General features: G+C 39.8%; 1 long non-coding RNA gene across 2 annotated transcripts; it reads left to right on the forward strand.

Annotated features, from left to right (window-relative positions):
• Nucleotides 1-3,634: 3,634 nt before the first annotated feature.
• On the forward strand, nucleotides 3,635-10,783 carry LOC141786504 (uncharacterized). Of its 2 annotated transcripts, none has more exons than XR_012597800.1 (6): nucleotides 3,635-3,722; nucleotides 4,899-4,935; nucleotides 5,262-5,299; nucleotides 6,345-6,497; nucleotides 6,584-6,676; nucleotides 10,054-10,783. It is a non-coding gene; the product is annotated as an uncharacterized LOC141786504 (long non-coding RNA). The 2 variants fall into 2 exon arrangements; XR_012597801.1 differs by lacking the exon at nucleotides 3,635-3,722 and adding an exon at nucleotides 4,444-4,566.
• Nucleotides 10,784-20,122: the final 9,339 nt, after the last annotated feature.

Raw genomic sequence — 20,122 nt, forward strand, 5'->3', positions numbered from 1 at the left:
AATAAAAATAATTTAAAAAAAGGATTAGATAAATAAATAAATAGATAAATAAATAAATAAATAAATAAGTAAATAAGTAAATATAAAGCCATGGGCATCCCCCGGGGCGCCGCAGGATCCCCGCTGTGCCACTTGCCCAGAACCCAAGGCAGCGGATCCCTTTTTTACCCCATGCCCCAGGGGGCACCGTAGAAACAGGGGTGTGAGAAGAGCCCCCTACCCCACCTCTGATTTGGTGGCTTTCAATTGTTTTGTTATCCATAGTTCTGACAATTTTTGGTCTGTACGTTTTCAGTACCACTCTGACTTCTCATAGACTCAATCAATTGAAGAATAACAGAGATTTTTTAAAGTTTAAAGTCTAACATTTTAAAATGGAGTAATATCTCTGGTGTTTTGGTTGGCTTTTCATTTTTATTATTATTATTATTATTTTTTTTTTTTTATTATTATTATTATTATTATTTTGTTATCCATAAGTTCCTCCAATTCTTGGTCTGTATGTTTTCAGTGCCACTCTGACTTCTCACCATAGAATAGAACTTATTGTCTTTGTAACAAGTACAACGAAACTGAAGTCGCAGCAGCAATCAAGAAAACAAAAGTAAGAAAGTGCAAAAAGGTCCATAAGAAAAAAGATGATGACAGCTTGTCTATCATTCTCCAGTTCAGCCAGCCTCCACCTCCACAGGGTCCGGACTGAGCTTCTTTCAGTCATGCTCCATCTCTGTCTTCTGTATCCTGTCTACTCAGGTTAAGCTCTTCCAACATGGCGTTGGTGTCTGATGTTAGCTTCGTTAGCCATGTTTGTGAATAGCATGATGCAACTCTGCCCTCTGGTTTTCCCTCTATTGCTGGGTTAGCACAGCTAGCTCGTCCATCTTATTGGAGATAGATCCTACGTCCCCAATAACAATGGATGGAAGGACAGGTCCATATCGTCACTTCTTAGCTCACACCTGAGAACCATCATGTCGTCCTCACCTCCTTCTCCTCACTTTGTGGGAAGACATCAGGCCTTACACCAGTTAGCATTGACATGCTACAGACTGCTAACAGCTGAGTTCACATGTAAACAATGTGGCCATGGTTACATGTAGGATCTCCAGACAAACACAGGAGCAAAAATAGTAAAAATATCACTGAAGCCACAAAAAGTTTGGTGTCCATGACCAACAAATGAGCCAAATAAAGAAATGATCTACTCCAAATACAAAAATTACGAAAAAGAGACAAAAAAAAAAAGACAAGAAATGGACAAAAAAAGAGAGAGCTGCTGCAAAAGGCAGCCATAGCCAACAGGGCGGCGCCTAGCTCTGTTTCTGACTGTATGATGATCCATAATAGGAATACTTGAGTCCAGATCAATGTGAGAGATGACAAATGTCCACATAAAAGTTATGTGGGTGATTTAATCAGTTAATATGTGAGTAAAGCAGGGTCACATTATCTGATGGCTACGCTGTTGTCTCCTTACAGCATGTTCTTAAATAGTTGTTTTTTTAAATTATAGCCACAACGCTCATTTTAAATTTTTACCTATTTATTCAACATGTTTAGAGGGATTACATTACATGACGATCGTGAAGATAAGTATATAGATAAACTAAAACGTAAATTTAAAAGGATTTATACATGTATCTCATGAGAGCAGGCACAGCGAACTACATATTTGAAACAGTTCATATAGACTTTTACATAAAATGTAGCTCTTAGCAAACTATGATTATAGTACATATTTCCTTTAAAAGTCGCCTGATCTAATGTAGGGTTTTCAGTTCCTGGGTTATGAAGCTGTATATACGGTGGTTTCTCCTTTATCAGTAGGAAGCCATCACAAGCGGTGCTTACTCGTGGGTAGCAAATAAAGCAACATCAATCAACTGCTTTGAATAAATTACACACAATGTCTACAGATTTTGCAAACGTTTACCCCAGATGAATCTTTGAGAACGACATTTACGTAACTCAACTTCTCCTCCTCTTTTTTGAACAATGCACACATAGCCAATGCCCGTCATCGCCCCTGCGGTCACATTTTCCGATGGTCACAGGTTTCAGTGCAGCACCGTTCAGACATCTAGCGGCATGTAATTGTTTATATTGTCCACTAGATGTCACAGTTGTGTCGTGTAGCACCGCTGAAGGAACAGAAGTACAAGGGAAATTTTAGAAGACAATTCATGTGTTTTACTCTTCTTACAGTGAATAAATGCTGGAGGAACTGTGAATATGTCAGCTCCCTCCATGTGCCAATCATCACACGTTTCCAGACCTTCAAAACATTTTATTGCTCCATTCATCCCTTGTGGCAAGTGTTTGCAAGTTTAAATGAAGGTAAACTACCGGGATAGATTACAGATAAACTGCAGTGCGCATGTTTCGTTTCAACATAAAGTTGTCCTCTTTTTGCTCCTTTTAAGTTCAAAAGTTAATTTGATGAAAGAAAAAGATGCATGGAGCTATTTTTTTTTCTAGGAGGAACTAAAAACGGGAATTTCTTCAGAGGCTTCTAATCAAACTTTCTCAAGTCACACAAAAATTGCCCCTCGATGTCGACTGTTGTCAACCAGGGGATGCAACTTTTTAGAACATTTTCCAGCCAGGTTGAGATGCCGGAGATTATCAACCATGCTTTTACTGAGCTGTTCGTGCTGCACAAAGTGTGATCAGTGAGACCAAGGAGTTGAAAATGCTGACATAGCACGATGCATGTTCACTATCAGGGGGTGTGGCAGGGGCAGTTTCCTGTCAGGAAAGAGGGTGCACAATGAATGGTATTTATGCATTTATATATAATTTTCAGTAAAAAAAAAAAAAAATCATCTATGATAAAAAAAAAAAAGAACAAATGCACTTTGAGAATTCGAAGTTAATTGTACTTTTTCTCTAATAGAATAAAACGTCTATGGCGAGATGCAAGGATGGCTGTAACAAATGTGCACTATGAGACTCTTCACAGCCTTGAAGATGAAGGTCTTCTAGATCCCTCCAATAGCATCCACCTCTTCTGTGTCCAGCATGTTTCCTTTCCGCTTCTGCAAAGGGACCTTGATGTCTCCAGGGTGGATTGGGATAATCACTCCCTAAGAACAGAACAACAACTGTGGACAGTGGGACTCCTCCAGAATCCCACAGATACACTGAACTTGGCACTGGTACTAAGTAAGTACAATTTCCAGGAGCACCTTGTACTCTGTGTTGTAGTTCTGAGTAGCATTGCTCCAGGTATATCTCGAAAAAAGAGAATATCATGAAAAAGTTTGATTTTTTGGTCACTCATTTCTATATTGTAAATCTATCTACGGCACACAGAGTGAAATTCTTGAAGCATCTATTTTTTTTTAAAAAGTTGATTATTATGGCTCACAGATAATGAAACCCCCAAATTCAGTGTCTCAAAGCACTGAAAAAAGTAAAACTTTGCTGTTGTTCATTTAATGTATAAATTCACATTATATGGACTCAAAAAATCGTTTTCAGATTTAAACTATATTTTCAGGTTTGTACTTCTGACTGAATCAATATTTTTTATTTCGTTTCAATATGAGTTTGCAATTTGACATCAAAATGAAATGACTCATTCAATCAACCTGAACGGATCAGGTGTTGATCGTTTCGCGCATGCGTGTTCCGGAAAACGAAACCTGAGGATCTGACGGGAACGGCCGAGTCCATCTTCAGCCTCTGCAACTCCTGGGTGGAGGGAAACTTTGTTTCAGGTAATAAAAGACAAAAATGCGTTTTTAGACTGTGACATCAACCATGGTTTTATCGCCCCGTTCATCTATTAAACCGCCCTTTGGGTCGTCTGCCATGGTATCACCAGGCTGTCTTGTTGAACTCAGCTTGCTAGCTTATAGCCCACGACAAATAAGCTATAATTTTTCGACAGTGCACGTTCAATCCCTGTTTAAATTACTGGTTAACTTAGTATGCATTTTTGAGTCGTTTCAAATGTTTGACGGCGTAACGTGTTAGTACTGTGAACGGGAGCCATGAGGGGTGTAGCGGTTTATAGAGTGACCGTGTTAACGAGTAACCTGTAGCCGAACGCGGGTTTTTCGCCGGCACACTGCTTGGTATGGACCTCGCCTCTATATTTAGTTATCTTTATTAATGAGAAAAATGAGAAAATGTACTTATTCCCATTTCTTTTTAAATGTAACATTAAAGGAGGAGGCAGCCACCAGATAATTTTCAACGCTGTTGTGACTGCAGCGCATTTGGCCGGAAGTCACTATTTATTACGGGCACTCTTTGATCCGAAACACCGGTGTATGCTCTACAGCAGGGATGTCCAACTCGTGCCATGGAGGGCCAAGAGGCTGCAGGTTTTCTTTCCAACCAAGAACTCCACCAGCTGATTCCACTGATTAGCCCCTGCTCTCTGCTTGAAGGTGAGGTACTCAATGGAATCAGCTGGTGGAGTTCTTGGTTGGAAAGAAAACCTGCAGCCTCTTGGCCCTCCATGGCACAAGTTGGACATTCCTGCTCTACAGCGTGAGCTCGTCAACCGTGAAGTACAAGTTTGGACGAGTTGAACAACACGTGGAGTGCCAGTAGGTGCGTGCAAATAAAACTACAGAGACTAACCCGCTTCTGGGTTATGTGTGTGTATGTTTATGGAGAGAGATTATGTGCGCGCTTGTAAGTGTCAGGATGGAGGCATTGTCCCTTTTTGATGACAATGCCAAAACTATCAGAGCTTTCTATCTTTATTAACTTGCCCATATTTTCGGGGTACTAGCTGTCTTCTAAAAAAAAAAGAAAAAAACAACAACTAAATAATCAATGATATTTTAAGTAAGTGTGAAATAGCTCTTTTCCAAAGGTGTCTGTATGGCTTCAGCTAAAGTTAACTTACTTTTTTTTTTTTAAAAAAATTTATCTTGCAGTGCAACATCTGAAAAGCTTCCAGACTTGTCCATTGTGGTAAGTTAGTTGTTAATACCTTATAAAAATGTAATTTATCATTCACTGCCCAAATAATCGTTTGTCCAAAACTTACTATGGATAGTTTTACAGGGTCTTGCTAATTCTCACTAGGTTTGTATTTTACACAATGACTGCAGGATGTGCGCTTGAAATATACTATATTTTTGCATTTTATGTATTTACATTATATCCATTCTCAACATAAAGCCTAAACATATGTATAACCAGTTTACATTACATGTTAATGGTTCCCAATTTGTATCTAGCACCTACTAAGTGTGTTGGCTTATTAATAACAAGAGAATATTGTTTCCTTTTTCAAGGAAATTAGCTGCTCTGAGGCCTGTCCTCATAACTTGTGGTAAGTTCCTTCACAATATCATGAGAACATTTTTAATTAATTGGACACTTAATTTGACCCAATAATAGCACTGGCTCAAATGAAATCTGACAAATTGATTTGGCAGTTTCCAGGTCTATTCTATAAACTTAAGGTATTGAAGTCTTGTTTTATGTGTGATGACTGTGTGTTTGCTTAAAACTTTTGAATGTGCCGCTGTCTTTTCCAGGACCCTCTTGAAATAGAGATTTTTAATCTCAATTAGTTTTCGTGGTAGATAAAAAAATGTAAATATAAAACTTATGGCGTTGTTACCCCAACAAATTAAAAATATCTCTTGTTTTTTTCTCTTGTATTTCATGTTGCATCAGTTATCCATGCATGTGGAAATGTAAAGACTGTGACGACTCATTGTCAAGAAGATCTGAACTTATGAAACACTATAAACTTTACCATCTGCATTATTGGCAGGGCCATCCTTACCCCTGTGTTTATTGGAAAGCTCTACTAACGCACCTAAGTAAATATCATCCTCAACAATCATCACAGAAAGAAAGCTCATCAAAAAAGACAACATTCAATTAAAAATGTCCAATATGGCTATTAAGGTAATTTTAAAACAAATTCAATTTCAGGATAGGGTCAATCTTATTCCCTTGAACATGGAAAGTTAATTAAAAACTGGTCAATGTCCACATTATTTTCACACAGACATTTGTGCCTGCACAGGGCCCTTCATCTCCCACTCCGCTGTGATATAGTGAGCAGCTGTGTTGGCAACTTGGGGACTTTTTTTTTTTCTTTTCAAAAAAAGCAACTAGTGATTTTTATGTGAAATAATTCAACTTATTACTTTTTTCTTTTCAGGTTTGAATGTCACACCATCTTAAAAATACAGCCAGGACCATAATATACATGCTGGTGTCTACTTTATGTACAAATTTGTTGCTTTGCATCAATTTCATTGGTGATGTCCTTATTTTCAGGTGGTCAGCTGTGATTGTAGCTGTGAAAAATATATGTTTTCAAGCTTCATCTTGGATGCACTTCTGTTTTTGTTTTATAGATCAATGCTGAGTTTATGAGAATAAAAACAGTTCCCTTGGGGACTAAGTTACTGGCACAGTTGGACCAGCACTCCAAACTATTGGAGGTTATCAGGCGGAAGGGGGGAGCTGTAAGACAGAAGATGTCTGGTGTCTTACAGCTTTTGGATGAGGTATCTATGAAGGGGTTTCTTGTCTGAGGAATGCTAAATATTTATTTTTTGTTTGTGATTGTACTGAATACCATTTTTTGAATCAGACTTTGGACATCAACACAAGAAGAGAGCCTATCTTCACATCTCTGATGATGTACCTGGGGGAACCTGTTGAGCATTTGATCAAAGAATATCAGGTAAGGGCATCTCACTCACATATAGGGAAGAGGTTTTAACCTGGAGTGCAAAAAGTTTTTTTATACAGTATGTTTAGGTTTCATTAAAAATGGCTCTTGTGCATATATACACATGAATATATGCAAGGTCTTTGATCTCTCAAGCCTCAGTGTTACAGTCATACTCAGTTTATGAGACTTGCTCATTATGCAAAAATGAAAGATTTGGACCGTAGCATGAATGGGCTATGACTGTAGAGGTGATATTTGTGATTTGAATAAATCATATTTTATTGTCATGGCTTGAACTCTAAGAACAAAAAGAACTCATAAGCAGATGTATCAAAAAACACCAGGCATAAGGAAAGATCTCAACAAAACACATTGTTAGCAAACTATGTTTATAGAGGGAGCACTGCACAGTGAAACAAAGGAACAAAATCTAGGACAGGGTTTGTACAGGTCCTTGAAATCCTTGAAAATGCTTATTTTTTCATGTTGTGTTTTCAAGGTTTGAAAGTACTTGATTTTCTATTCAAGTGCTTGAGAATGCTTGAATTTATAATCGTATATAACTCACTACTCAGCTTCCTAACTCAACAGATCGATCAAATAGAGAGAAATAAAATAAATTGTGGGGGAAAAAAAATGTTCCATCTGATGGGCTCGCGGGTGTAACATAACTGGTCTGTTTATATGTGCGTTGTGACGTCTCCCCCATGAGGATTGTTCCTTAAACAGCAAGCCGGGAGGCATGACCGTTGGCTGGAGAAAGAAAAATACAAATTTTGGATTAAATGTAGCGCAAATCCCCGTGCAGCATACTGCAGTGTATGTAAAAAGGAGATTGCAGTGGAAGCTATGGGCAAGTCGGCACTCGCCAGCCACGAGAGGTACCCTGGAAGCCCTACATGTTAAATAGCCAATTAGCCTGCTACCTGTTGAAGCTAACCACCTTTTTATGCTTCATGCTAGGCATGAGTGATGAAGGCAGTGTCCCATTTAACATAAAGGTAGTGTTGCCTGGGGGTGTTTGTCGGGGCAGGTTATAAAATAACTGCGGTCAGGCGGTGACAGGTTTTGTCTACAAATACCGGGTCGTGCCTGGTCTGAGCATACGGCCGCGGCGGAGTGGGAGGCTCGCCCTGTACATACAAAGGAACGAAACGGCGTTTCTCATTGAGACCCGGCACAGATGAACAACGGTCATGTGATAACCTGCCGGTTAGATGGCTTGTTTGTGCTAAAGCCGCGCTACCGGCTTGGTTTATTATAAGCGTCTGAGATGTGGCTATCTTACTCATTGTTTGAGAATAAGAAAAACCATAGAACTGGATACAAAAAAAGTAGGGCTGGGTTAAAAAAAAATCGATTCTCAAAAATAAAAACGATCCTCATCTTCAAAATTTGACATCGATCGATCTTTTAATCAAAAGAAAATATTCCCTTTCTTGGCCGGATTTCAGTTTTGGACTGCAGGTGCTCCACACAGAATATTCCGTTCCTGCAAGTCAGTGTGGGATATATAGTCATACCCTATCTGTGTATAACTGACAGCGAGTTTTTGTAGGGTTATATGAAGTAGATATCTGCCCAAGATGCATCTGGATCAGCGCGTCTCCTCACGCTCTCCTTCATTAGGAGATCACAACTTTGGCATGCAGCAGTCTTAGCGTAACAGATTTTACTTAGCATTAGTTATGTTTGATCAGAACTGCAGAGAGACAGCGTCAAACCACCTGTTTCAGTGTTTTTGTCCTGCTGCAACATGACGTCTGTGTCAGATTATGAGAAAACGCTGTCAATCATCCTCCTCATCAGCTGACGCTTGCGCGAGCTACTGCTAATGTGCTCGCGCTAAATGATAAGCTCCATGTGTTGAACGCTGGTGTTTTTAACGGGTGGTTGTTTGTTACAAGGTGTTCAGATTAATTCTGAAGGTCTGGACAGGAGATATGACTTCACTGTTTGTCTTCAGACTGATCCACTGAGAGCTGTCAGCTGCTTCATTAACATACACGGTGTTGGGAAGGGTGCGTTTAATTTGTTCTCCCAGTCTGCCCTGTTTGTGGACCATCTACTGTGGAGGGATGTTGTTTTCACAAAGGAGGGAGCTGCATTAAAAAAATTGTTGTAATATAATAAATATAATATAAATCCTCATAATACTCCTAATACTCTTAGTTTAAAAGATAATGATACCAGTTTCGTCAGCAAGTGATGAGAATCAGTTCTTTGAGAAGTAGTAAAAAGACAAGAATCAGGAAAAAAATGTTTTTTTTTGTAAATACGAGTCTTCTCTGTGAAGTTGTGAACAAATGTGCTGTTCAACACAATGAAATTGCTGTTTTGTGTGCGCATCAATTTCTTAACATTATGAAATTAACAACCGCTCACAGTACTTGAAAAGTTTGAAAATTGACCTTGAAGCTCCTTGAAAAGTACTTGAATTTGACCATGAAAAATCTGTATGAACCCTGCTAGGAACAAAATCTGGCAACAAGACAAGGGAAGACATAAGGGTTAAGGCAATGAGGTGATTGGGAGTGAGGAGACGGCTGGGGAAGCACAATCAGGGATCAGGTGTGGCAGTGCCAGGCAGGAAACAAAATCTACAGAAATAAGAAAAGACTTGTGAACTTTCAAAATAAAACTTAACACTTTAACAAGACATGAAACAAGAACAAAAGGGGGAACTTGACTGAAGAAAAAGCAGGATGATGACTGATGAATTAAAATACCTGGAGATGAAAGGCAAAAAGTTGCACACATTTTTACCTCCGCCAAGGAGGTTATGTTTTTGGGAGAGTCTGTCCGTCTGTCTGTGAGTCTGTGAACAAAATAACTCAAGAAGTTATGGATGGATCTTGATGAAGTTTTCAGGAAATGTTCAGCATGGAAAAAAGGAAGAACTGATTCGATTTTGGTGTTGATCCGGATCAGCGTCTGGCCACTATGACGAAAATGTGATTTTTGTGAATAACTACTGATATAAAATAGATATCATTATGAATCCGTTTGCTAATGGAGTGTTTTTATGGTCAAGGAATCTAAATATGTACATCAAATAAAGGTAGGAGTAATATTTATAGTAAAAATCATAATATGGTCGAGGACTGTGGTGCTGGCAGAGGTATGTGCTCTCTGAGTGCTTTTCTAGTTAGTGCTGCAACTTTTCTGAAGGTGAATCTTGCATCTCGTACCACAATGTGCTCTATGGTGCACAAGAGAAAATTGTGCTTGGGTCATTTGACTGATCACTGTAAATACAGTGCATACCACTACAGTGGATACCACATTCATTTTAAGTTAAATCTTGGTATAAAAGTGACCACTGTAGCCATATATAAAATGGGAACACATTAGAATCTTTGAATGTTTTTTTTTTTTTTTGGCAGGATATTCCAGAAAATTAGGCTGAAAAGCTGAAGCAGACTACCATGGCCATCTTGATCACAGGATGGGAGAGTCCACTCCACCCAGCCAAAGACATCAAGATAATCATTGAAGGAACAGAGGTTGTCAATAATTTGCCCTCAGTTGCAGCAGCTTTTACCATGATCTTCAGGCTCATGTACACACTTAATCTGAAGTATCCAAAGAAATTGGAATCCACCTTTGAGTTTTTGCAAAAAGTCTTGATGGATCTTGATTGCAAAAAGATGAGCCCGAGAGTTGACAAAAACTGTGCAGCCAGCTGTACAGCTCAGACTAGGCTAAGTTTAGTTGCACTGACTCACTACATTGTTTTGTTTCTACTGGTGGTTTAATTTTGTGTAGATCTATTTCCAGTTGAAAATTCAAGCAGTTCAAAGTACGAGGGGTTGATGCTGGAGGTTCCAGTCACATTACAAGACAAGACAAGACAAGACAAGACATACTTTATTAATCCCCGGAGGGAAATTCAAGTTGTTTTGGCACTCTTCCAAGCAAAGAATTGTACACTCTGATGGCTGCAGGGAGGAATGATCTTCGGTACCTCTCGGTCCTGCAGCGCACAGAGGTAAGACGTCCAGAACTGCTGCTGATCCTCTGGACTATGATGTTGTGAAGTGGGTGATCAGAGTGACGGATGATGGCCTCCACTTTCTTCTGTGTATACCTTTCCACCACAGCCTCCAGTGAGTCCAAACTGGATCCAACCACGGAGCTAGCTCTCTTCACCAGTTTTTCCAGTCGCCTCTTGTCCTTCTGCTGCTTTAAACTATTTCCCCAGCATACTGCACCATAAAACAAAGCACTGGCTACCACGGACTGATAAAACATCTGCAGCAGCTTTCCACAGACATCAATTGATCTGAGCTTCCTTAAGAAAAAGAGACGGCTCTGCCCCTTCTTTAAGAGTGCATCTGTATTAAGGGACCAGTCCAACTTGTTGTCCAGATGTACACCAAGATATTTGTGGGTTGACACCACCTCCACGTCCACCCCATGGATGTTAACTGGCTGATGGCAGAGCCCAGACTTTCGGAAATCCACAATCATTTCCTTTGTTTTTGAGGTGTTCAGTAGGAGACAATTTCTATGACTCCAGTCACAGAAAGCTTTTATCAGATCCCTGTATTCAGATTCCTTTCCATTTTGGATACACGCCACAATTGGGGCGTCGGTGGCGCAGTTGGAGAATGCGCTTGGTCGGCGATCGGAAGGTTGCAGGTTCAAGCCCAGCTCTGGGCGACACATGGCGATGTGTCCTTGGGCAAGACACTTAACCCCTAGTTGCTCCCACTGCTGCGTCAGTGGTGTGTGAATGGGTATGAAAGGGTGTGATTGTGTTAGATATACTGATGGATAGCTGTCATAGTAAAGATTGGATCCATCAGTGTGTGAATGTGAGAGCGAATGGGTGTGGATGGGTAAGTGTGACCTGTGGTGTACAGCAGCTTTGAGTGGTCCATGACTAGAAAAGCGCTATATAAGCTCAAGTCCATTTAGCTCAAGTCCAATAGCAGTGTCATCTGAGTATTTTTGGATGTGGCAGGACTCAGAGTTGTATTTGAAGTCTGCAGTATAAAGTGTGAATAGGAATGGAGCCAGAACAGTTCCTTGTGGAGCCCCCGTGCTGCTCATGACCGTCCCAGAGACGCAGTTTCCCAACCTGACAAACTGTGGCCTCTCTGTGAGATAGTCTGTGATCCAGGAGACAAAGGATGGGTTCACTCCTATGTCTTTGAGCTTATCTCTCAATAACATGGGCTTGATGGTGTTAAATGCACTTGAAAAATCAAAGAACATAATTCTTACATAGGTGCCAGGTTCTTCTAGATAGCACAGGGCACGGTGGAGCATGTATATAACTGCATCATCCACTCCAATATGATTTCTATATGCAAACTGCAGAGGTTCTAGTGTGTCTTTGACCTCAAGTCTCAACAGACGTAAAAGCAGCCTCTCAAAGGTTTTCATAACATGTGAGGTGAGGGCAACTGGTCTGTAGTCGTTAAGTTCAGCTGGGCATTTGAGTTTTGGTACCGGCACAATACAAGATGTTTTCCACAGAGCCGGGACCTGACCCAACTGTAGACTCAGGTTGAAGTTCCTCTGAAGGGGTTCACACAATTGGGCAGCACAGTCCTTAAGCAGTCTTGGACACACACCATCTGGACCAGCAGCCTTCCCTAAGCACAGTCTTCCTAACTCTAACCTCACTCCTAAAGCTGTGACAGACGGTGACGGTGGAAGAGGCACAGGTGTAAGAGGGGATGTAGCAGGAGTGGTGGAGAGACAAAGATGTGTAGAAGGAGCAGCAGTAGAAGAGGAAGTGGTCGCTGTGTCAAACTTGTTGAAGAACTGGTTGAATTCATTAGCACGTTCAACATCACCCACAATTGGCTGCCTTGTCTTTGTGTTATAGCCAGAGATGTTGTTGATTCCTCTCCACACCTCCCGCATGTTATTATTTTGTAGTTTTCTCTCAATGTTCTTTTTATATTTCACCTTAGCCTCCCTTAATCTCCTCTTCAGCACTTTTTGCACCAGTTTGAGCCGTTCTTTGTCGCCATCTCTAAAGGCTTCCTTTTTCTGATTGAGGATATCCTTGATGTCACTTGTGATCCAGGGTTTGTTATTGGGGAAACGGAGTACAGTCTTTGATGGTATGATATTGTCTTTACAGAAGTTGATGTATTCAGTAAAACAGTCAACCTGTTTATCAATATCTATACTATTTTCATCTGTTTCTAACAATACATTCCAGTCTGTGCACTCAAAGCAGTCTCTCAGAGCCTCACTAGCCTCAGGTGTCCATTTTCTAACTGTTACAGTAGTTGCATGCTGCCTCAATAAGCAGGGTCTGTAACAAGACTGAAGTAAAACCAGATTGTGATCCGACCTGCCCAGTGGTGGTAATGCAGTGGCACTGTATGCATCTTTGACGTTGGCATATAGAAGATCAAGTGTTCTGTTCACTCTGGTTGGGCAATTAACAAACTGTTTAAATCCAGTGAGATAAGAGGAGAGGCTAACATGGTTAAAGTCTCCAGATATTATTATGAGAGCCTCAGGATGTTGAGTCTGTAGCCTGGCAACAGTTTCTTGGATAACATCACATGGAACTTCAGCAGTTGCTTTGGGTGGAATGTACACGAGGATTGTTATTATATGACTGAATTCTCTGGGAAGGTAATATGGCCTCATCCCAACTGCCAACAGTTCAATGTCCGGACAACACATCTTCACCTTGACTGTAGTATGATCAGGATTACACCATCTCTGATTGATGTATAAAACCAGTCCTCCACCTTTTGACTTGCCACTAGCTTTGGTGTCTCTGTCCAGACGTATCAGCGTGAAGCCAGGGATATCCACACAAGAATCAGAGATGTTTTGACTCAACCTCAGTAAAGCACATGAGGCTGCACTCACGGTATACATTTTGTGTCTTCACCAGTATCTCTAGTTCATCCTTTTTGTTGGGCAGAGAGTTGACATTCCCAATGATGACTGAAGGAAGAAAGGGCTTGTATCTCCATCTCCTGGCCTTTAACTTTGCACCAGCACGACATCCTCGGAAAGGCTTCTTTATCTCTGCATGCATCTCTTCTTTACTGCATGTTCGTTGCAATTGTAAGTGTTTGAGGTTTGTTTTAGTGTCTGAGGAAAAGAAAAAGCATTAAAACCAATGCCTGTTCACTATAGTATTCAGTATTTGTTGAAGATTTTGTCATAGTTGTTTACCAACCATCCCAGGGCAGAGTTGGCTACTTGTTTTAAAATACTCTTGAGTCCACAAATCCTTTAGAAAAGTGATGGAATTTGTATTGCAGTAGTAACATTTGTACTGTAATTGCTCAGTTCACCAGAGTGAACATGTTTTCATGTTTGCATGTTTCACCGCTCCAAAATGTTTCAAAACAATGGAACAATAATTACATTTGTTGTAAAATAATTTTGACAGTATTCTTTATTTTTTCAAAATATGTTTTAAGCATTTTTAAAATTTCATTTCTGCATATGCTATACTGTAAAAAAGTTTATATTTATTAATTTAGGGCAATTTAATATAATTGATTTGCTTTAATGTTTATTTACATTCAAATGTAACCATTTTAGGTTACCCTGAACAGAATATTTACATTGAATCAATGAAGACATTCGTTTTTAATTTAGGTCAACTCAACATAATTAGTTTGCCTCACTGTCAGAAAACAGTTTGCTTGGATTAAAAGAAATTGGATTAAACTGAACACGTTATTTTACATTGAGTCAACCAAAGAATATTGGATGTGAATGATTACCTCAATTTTTTTTACGTTCAACCAATGGTTTTTTTTCAGTGAGGTTAGAATATTCTGGGAAAAGTTAATTATTGTAAAGTTATGATGTCACACCAGAATCAGCTTGAGGTAGGATTTCAAGATGGCGGCAGGCAGGACAGGTGTACTTGCACCTCTTCTTTTATACGTATTTTTAACAGGTATGCTAAAGCATCATGACACCAGACAGGTTTTTAAGAGATCAATTTTATTTGGAGATGCTCTGAACCCAAACTGTGCAGCTGAGGAGCAAACCCTCCTCACAAACCAAATAAACAAACATTTCGGCTTCGGGAGACACATCTTTGTTGTCTCATTCATCTATCCGTCTCTCTACAACCGGGCGTCAAAACGCACCAAAGCCATGTACAAACTGCAACGAAGCCACACTTTGATTATCATCATCTGCCTCTTGCTATCCGGAGATATTCATCAGTGTCCTGGCCCGGAAAACAACCCAGCACAGGATGAATCCCGCACTGTGTACACAGCCCGGTGGAGCAATACTACCTTCTCTCAGGTACACACGATGTATGCCGACATGCCAAATTACACCGAGGAACCGCACTCTGACCTGGCTGATCGTGTCGCCTCTCCGAGCGGCACCATAGACACGGGGTTCGTGGGAGATGTGCCGGTCAGCACGTTGGGTGGGATTGGCATGCTTCCATGGCCTGGACCGGGTGTGCTTCCCTCGGTGCGGGAGGACGGGTCACCATCGCGGGGATGTCCGGATTGTCTGGATGGCGGTCCCCTGCCAAGGAGCGCCGCGAGGACACCACACCAACAGAGACACACGGCCGCAGCAAACATCAAAGGTGACATTCCACATGCACGATCATCATTAAAAACTGTTATCCGGAATGAAGGTCACGTTAATCTACACGCGGGTGTAACTAATCCAACCCGGGAAAAAATAATCAATAAAGCGATCGCGAAAAACAGGAAGTGGAGAGTTTTTCAAACTGTCAATCACTCCAGAATGATATGGGACTCAAGAGTAAAACCTAAGGGACTATTCGGTGGACATTTAAACATAAGAAGTCTGGTATCTAAAAGTGAGGAAATTCATCATCTACTTCTTGATTCGAATTTAGATTTCCTCTGTTTGTCAGAGACTTGGCTGCAAAAATATTCACCATCTTCATCAATCGAAGTGCCAGGCTATCAAATCTTCAGAAGAGACAGAGTGACATCAAAGGGGGGCGGAGTTATGGTTTACGTAAAAGACTGTATACAATGTCACGAATTGACTTGGGTAAACCGTGAACTTGAATGTATTGGTTTGAATATCACTCTATCACCACAAATGTCTTTTGTTCTCATTGTTATTTACCGTCCACCCTCCGCTAACAATGATTTTTATGAAAAACTCCAAAACATGCTTAAAGAATGCAATTTTAAAAAAGAGGTGATAGTAATGGGAGATCTAAATGTTAACTGGGAAGACAAGTTAAAAAGAAAAAACCTCAAAAAAATAACTGATGGTTATGACCTCTCACAGCTGATTATGGGTCCAACAAGAATAACTCAATCGACCAGAACTCAGATTGACCTGGTATTCAGTAACAGGCCTGAGAGAATCACAAAATCTCTCAATATGATTACTGGACTCTCTGATCATAATCTTGTACTGGTGGCCAGAAAATTAACAAATAGGAGATTCAGCCCCTCTCATGTCCCAGAACATGAATCTGTCAGGATCCCCAGGTGCAAAGAGGACCATTTTAAAAGAGCAGTTCAGGATTTTAACTGGACTGAGCTACTTTCTGAAAAGGACTTAAAAGAGGGCAGTTTTGTATTTATGAACAAAATGCAGCTGATCATCAAAGAATTTTCCCGAAAGATTAAGTGTAGAGGTAAAAAAAACAGCCTTCCTTGGATAAACTCTGACATTTTGAAATTAATGAAAGAACGGGATCTTGCTTTGAAAAAAGCTATCAGAACCAAACTGTTTCATGATAAATACCAATTTTCCAAGTTAAGAAATAAAGTAACTAGGGGAATGAGGAAAGCCAGGGCGGATTTTTTCATTTCTGTTATTAGTGAGGCAAAGGGTAATCCTAAGATAATATGGAACCAGCTAAAAAAGCTCCTCGGACAACATCACAATACAGGCAAATCAATCGAACTTAATCTTAATGGAAACTTGGTAAAGGACCCAGCCCAGGTAGCTGGAGCTCTTAATCAGTACTTTGTTGATTCAGTGACATCTATTGCAGATGGATTCTCTACAAACCCTGAAGGTGGGCATACAGTAAACACAATGGAGCCACCTTTCAGTTTTAAAAATGCTGATAATTTAAAAATCTCAGAAATCATTACATCTCTAAAACCATCGAGAGCAAAAGATGTTTTTGGAATGGACACCACCATGTTAAAAAATCTTTGTCCAACACTTGTCAAACATGTCACAAGTATTGTTAACCTCTCAATATCTGAAAGAGAATTTCCAACAGTATGGAAATCAGCAGTTGTCACACCAATTTACAAATCCGGTGATCCCCATTCCCCCTGTAATTATAGACCTATCAGTATTTTACCAGTAATTTCCAAAGTTGCAGAGAAATGGGCAGCTGAGCAAATTATACACTACTTGAACAACAGTTCTTTTCATCTGCATCCAATGCAGTTTGGCTTCAGATCTAACCACTCAACCGAGACTGCAAATTGCTTCCTTATCGAAAAAATCAAGTCACTACTAGATGGTCGGGGCTTTGTAGGTGCTGTTTTTCTGGACCTCAGGAAAGCCTTTGACACTGTCAATCATGGGGTTCTTTTATCTAAGTTATCCACATTTAATTTTTCTTCTGATGCCCTTAAATGGGTAGAGTCATATCTTCATAATCGATATCAAACTGTGCGAATATATAACCATCAATCTGAAGCCCTTTACTTGTCAACTGGTGTTCCGCAGGGATCCATATTGGGCCCACTCCTATTCTGTTTGTATGTCAATGACTTGCCATCTGTGTGTCCTGAGGTTTATATCCAAATGTATGCTGATGACACTGTTTTGTATGTACATGGCTTGACCAAAGCAGAAGTAGCTCTAAAACTGACCAATGCAATGGCTAAAATCACAGCATGGCTCAATCAGTGCTGTCTCCAACTAAATTTATCTAAAACAGTTGGAATGTTCTTCTCTAAAACAGGTGACTCTGAAGACCCTGATATTATTGTATCAGGTGAAAAGCTACAGATTGTAAAAGAATTTAAATACCTGGGTGTTATTCTTGATTCTAATCTAAAATTCAGGGAACATGTAAAAAAAGTCTGTAAACAGGTGAAGTTTAACCTTGCAAATTTCAGAGTTATCAGGAACTCCATGTCCACCGAAGCAGCCAAGATGTACATGCATTCAATGATATTTTGTCACATGACCTACTGTCTAACTAGCTGGTCCCAGGCTGGTCAAACAACCTTGAAACCACTTCAGTCTTTGTATAAGCAAACACTTAAAGTCTTTGACAAACAACAAAAACAATTTCATCATTGTGAGATTCTGAAAAAGCATAAGCTTCTAAGCTGGGAAAACTTGGTAAAACACATAAATGCATGTCTCGTCTATAAAATCACACGCGATATGGCTCCCCCACCGCTTTCTGATTTTGTCAGTCTTAGAACAAATTCCCATCACACAAGAGGAGTCACAAGAGGAGACTGCATTATCCCTCTTCGAAAAAGCACTTTTAGTCAGTCAGTTTTCTCTGTCCAAGCCTCTCGAGAATGGAATAACATACCATCTACTGTCAGAGAGCTCAACACATATCAGTCATTCAGGTCTTACTTAAAACAGTGGCTTATAAAAAGTCAAAACTGCCAGCACTAAAACCATTACCCCTGTCCCTGCTACATCATGTCTGCCTTCTGCAAAATTGTCTTGTGCATGCAAGAGCCAACTGTATATGTTTTTTTCTGTGCTATGTTGCATTTTTGGTTTTGTTTCTCTTTCCTCTGCTGCTCAACCCAGTCATGCATGCTTTATTTTAATAATCATATGCTTTTATATAGATCTGTCCTGTGTTAACAGTACCTTGGTATACCTTATGTCTTACTTGCATGGCCTTGTATTTTGTGTTCTCTGTTGATTCTTTATATGCTTTGCATGATTTGGAAACCTACCTTATGCAGCTGCCTCTCTTTTTCATATATGTGGTTATTTACCCTTATGTATTATAATTATTATTTTATTTCTCTTTCTCTCTTTCTGTCTCTCTCTTCTTCTCTCTCAGATCCTAGTACTGTTTAACTTTAGGGTGTGATTTTATTGATTTCTTTTCTTTTCTTTTTTTTTTTTTTTTTTTTTTTAATAACGAACTCTGCATTCTCTCATTCTGCTCTGTTTTATTTCATCTTGTGCTTTTTAGGTTAGCCTTTTGGCTAACTCTGGCATATTTACTGTAAATGTCTATTAATATGCATTGTCCCTGTAAATCAAATAAATTAAAAAAAAAAAAATTAAAAATTAATAAACTCCAAACTCCTGCAAAAGTTTGCTGAGCCTGTAAATGGTCTTTCAGTTGGGCCACTGTGGTACACCTAAATATGTGTAACCACATTTAGTATGGTTATTGTTTTTGTTGATGCATGGATCAACCTTTGTTTGTTGCCTCACTCTTTATAAATATGCTTCGTCAATAAGAAGAGTTTTACTTAGAATTTTGAGATGCATCACTGTGAACATATGTATCAATAAGGGATAGAAACAGAAAGCGGAACCTTGTCACTGTAGTCGCGCACCCCGGTTGCCTACTGTGGACGAACACCCCGCCTTCCCCTCAGAGGGTGGATCCGAATAGTCCTTCCTAAGGCCTTTCCTATCCACTTTACCTTAACCCCGATAAAAAACGTCACAGGGTCAAGGGAAGGAGGGGAAAAGATGAGAGGAAAGGAGAACTGCGGCCAAAGAGGAATTCGACTACACTTTCACTTTGATGTCATATTTATGTGACGACAATTACTTGTGACGAAGTCACGACGAACTACAATGTTTGAAAAATGAACTACAAGAAGCGCATTTGTCCTGTGCCTTATCTCACATTGTTTCTTGTCTTCACCGGCTAACATCAATAATCCATGATCAGCGGAGATGTGATGGTGTTTTGTCTTTGGTCATACAGTGTGTGTTTCCTGCTCACAGCTGTGAGGTTCGTGAGAGCATCTATAAATGTTGACAATCTGCCTAATAACACAAGAGGACTGTCTTGGATAATACAGCAGACTGTCAGAAACACTACACCCCCTGTTTCATTCACATATATCATTATGAACATTGTTTGAATTTATTATATTTGGAGTATTGTAATATTCCTCATTTGTCCTTCTTTTATTTATTTTAATAAACATTATTACTTCTATCACTAGTGATCCATTGCTTCAGTTCGGAATTGCAACCAAACGTTTCGGGTTATAAATCTTTTTGAGGTTCATACATCGTGAACACAATAAACACATTCAGGCAGACACATGATGGTAAATGTTAGAAAAGCAACAGTCTCGCACATAATTTCTGTCCCTTCTCCATCATAAGTTTCCATAAACTTTCGGCAGGAGCCGTATTTATACACGTCACTTGCCGCAAGGCATTATGGGGCGTTTTCTTCTCCTTTCCTTTTGAAAAGGATGGTCCGGTGTTTCCTAAGCTAAAGGAGATATTAAAGGAAGCAACGACCCTCCTTTCCTTAACTTTTGGAGAATTCGAACGGCACTT

Source organism: Halichoeres trimaculatus, unplaced genomic scaffold (genome assembly GCF_033239565.1).
Source record: "Halichoeres trimaculatus isolate MK-OKI-2021-1 unplaced genomic scaffold, fHalTri1.1 fHalTri1_scaffold_35, whole genome shotgun sequence".
NCBI lineage: Eukaryota > Metazoa > Chordata > Actinopteri > Labriformes > Labridae > Halichoeres > Halichoeres trimaculatus.